The sequence below is a fragment of the Solanum tuberosum genome, unplaced genomic scaffold (genome assembly GCF_000226075.1).
Source record: "Solanum tuberosum cultivar DM 1-3 516 R44 unplaced genomic scaffold, SolTub_3.0 scf00087, whole genome shotgun sequence".
In the NCBI taxonomy this organism is placed as follows: Eukaryota; Viridiplantae; Streptophyta; class Magnoliopsida; order Solanales; family Solanaceae; genus Solanum; species Solanum tuberosum.
The window spans coordinates 447,810-451,285 of NW_006239017.1; positions in this window are offsets into that span (position 1 = coordinate 447,810).

The following is a 3,476-nucleotide window of genomic DNA, read 5'->3' on the forward strand; positions in this document are numbered from 1 at the left end:
TCCTCTAACTCTAGAGTTTTAAGCTTTTCAAGCCTACAATTTGGTGCTATATGCCCGAATTTTCCACAATTGTAGAACTTAATCTTTGCGAGATCTCGCCTAAATTTATTCTTGGTAAATCTATTACATTTACGATGAGTCATTCGCTCTTCTCGTTCTACCCTAGATCTTCGCCTAGATCTTCTTTTCCTATGAGGTTTATCAGGATTAGAGTCTCTAGAATATCTGTGTTTGGTCTGTTTTCCTGAATCTGGCAAACCAAACTGAACGCAAAAATCTCCTAGTTGAGATCTTTCTCTAAGTTTATCAATCTTAAGCTGTCTAGAGAGTTTCAATTCATTGCACAAATTAAAACCTTCTTGGGTGCAAGCTCCTATTAATTTTCCATAAGTAAAATTGCCATAAGGAATAGCTCCTCGCGAATTCCTTAGAGTTTTTTTAACTCTCTCGGCAAATAAAGGAGGTAAACCGTCTATGAACTTAACTTTCCAGTGTTCAAGACCATTTTCGGGAAGTTCCATTACCCGGCTTAGATAGGTGTCTTTATACCACCTGAATTCTCCTAAATACCTACATTGAAGACCATTTAGCAAAGAATGAACAGTCTCATATTGATTGGTAAATCTACCATTGAAATGTTCAAGAATAGTTAAGACTGGGGTATAAACAGCGTCTTATCTATTTTTTACCAAGGCAAATCCTAGGTTATCAATACATTCATTAGCAGCCTTAGCATTGATTACGGCGTTTGCCTCCGTGCTCATATAATTATCCCACCAGCCTCTAAGTTGGCCAGTAAAACCTACAATTATCATCTTGCAAATAGTTATATCGGTGTTATTAACACTCTTGCAAATAGTAGCATACATAAGCATTCTATGAACAAGTATAGTCAATTGCCTATCACTCAAACCGTCGAGATTTCATTCATAAATTTCACTTCCACTATAAGAAGTATTTGTTTGGTTCCAATCACGTTCCTCTATCAAAACATCTTGAGGGGTTGGACTCGGATAATAATAAGTTTGCATACTAAGTTGATGAGCATATTTAGTATTACCACTATTCTTCTTAGGATAACCACGAAGTTTATTAATTTCTAAATCAACTTGATTTTTAAAATCAAAAATGGTTTCCAATTCATCTGCAAAATCTTCAGATAAACTAATGGGTTTTGCCCTAAATTGTGAAAAAAAATTATCAAGAAGATTTTCAAGATCAAAGAGTAGTTTAAAGACAAAATCATGAATCTCAGGAGGTCTTTGCATAGGTACATTAGGTTGTTTTGACGAAGAAGCATGTTCATAAGGTTTTAAATCATTTTTAGTCTGACCAATTAAAATTAACAGATCATCCAATTTATTATTTAGAGAACTAATATGTTCTCCTAAAACTTTCACATAAAGACCTAAATAGTTATTTTGAGAAATGAGATTATTAATCTCGTTAATACTTATTGTAGCCACATCATTTTCAATGAATTTTTGGAAAGGAGTGAAAGCAATCCCTGTATTATTAGGAAGTATAAAGGTGCCTGAGGCGGATAAATAGCCATAATAATATTAACTGATTCATCTTTATAAGATCGTTCAGGGACTTTGATGAATAAAGGTAAATAAGTGGTTATAAAAGGTACGAAGAACATAATATGATTATGCAAAGCACAAGTTTCACAAGAATTATATGAAACTTGTGCTTTGCATAATCATATTAGGTTCTTCGTACCTTGGTTTATAACCACTTATTTACCTTTATTCATCAAAGTCCTTGAACAATCTTATAAAGATGAATCCGGTAATATTATTAAGGCTATTTATCCACCTCAGACACCTTTTTACAACCTAATAATACAGGGATTACTTTCACTGCTTTCCAAAAATTCATTGAAAATGATGTGGCTACAATAAGTATTAACGAGAGTAATAATCTCATTTCTCAAAATAACTATTTAGGTCTTTATGTGAAAGTTTTAGGAGAACATATTAGTTCTCTTGATAATAAATTTGATGATCTGATAATTTTAATTGGTCCGATTAAAAATGATTTAAAACCTTATGAACAGGCTTCTTCGTCAAAACAACCTGATGTACCCATCCAGAGACCTCCTGAGATTCAGGATTTTGTCTTTAAACCACTCTTTGATCTTGAAAATCTTCTTGATAAAAAGTTTTCACAATTTAGGGCAAAACCCATTAGTTTATTTGAAGATTTTGCAGATGAAATGGAAACCACTTTTGATTTTAAAATTCAAGTTGATTTAGAAATTAATAAACTCCGTGGTTATCCCAAGAAGAATAGTGGTAATACTAAATATGCTCATCAACCTAGTATGCAAACTTATTATTATCCGAGACCAACCCCTCAAGATGTTTTGATAGAAGAACGTGATTGGAACCAAACAAATACTTCTTATAGTGGAAGTGAGATTTATTAATGGAATCTCGACGGTTTGACTGATAGGCAATTGATTATACTTGTTCATAGAATGCTTATATATGCTACTATTTGCAAGAGTGTTAATAACACCGATATAACTATTTGCAAAATGATAATTGTAGGTTTTACTGGCCAACTTAGAGGCTGGTGGGATAATTATATGAGCACGGAGGCAAAAGCCGTCGTAATCAATGCTAAGGCTGCTAATGAAGGTATTGATAACCTAGGATTTGCCTTAGCAAAAAATAGAGAAGATGATGTTTATACCCTAGTCTTGACTATTCTCGAACATTTCAATGGTAGATTTACCAATCAATATGAGACTGTTCATTCTTTGCTAAATGGTCTTCGATGTAGGCATTTAAGAGAATTCAGGTGGTATAAAGACATCTATCTAAGCCAGGTAATGGAACTACCCGAAAACAGTCTTGAACACTGGAAAGCTAAGTTCATAGATGGTTTACCTCCTTTATTTGCCGAGAGAGTTAAAAAAACTCAAAGGAATTCACAAGGAGCTATTCCTTATGGCAATTTTACTTATGGAAAATTAATAGGAGCTTGCACCCAATAAGGTATTAATTTGTGCAATGAATTGAAACTCTCTAGACAGCTTAAGATTGATAAACTTAGAGAAAGATCTTAGTTAGGAGATTTTTGCGTTCAGTTTGATTTACCAGATTCAGGAAAACAGACCAAACACAGATATTCTAGAGACTCTAATCCTGATAAACCTCATAGGAAAAGAAGATCTAGGGAAGAACGAGAAGAGCGAAGGACTCATCGTAAATCTAATAGATTTACCAAGAATAGATCTAGGCTAGATCTCGCAAAGATTAAGCGCTACAAATGTGAAAAATTCGGGCATATAGCACCAAATTGTAGGCTTGAAAAGGTTAAAACTCTAGAGTTAGAGGAAGATTTGCACGATAAGGTCTATAGTTTCTTATACACTTCTGGTTCTGAGTCAGATTTTTGATGACAATTATTTTGAATCAGGAGCTGAAACTGATAAACCTGAAACTTCTGGTAATACTCAGTCA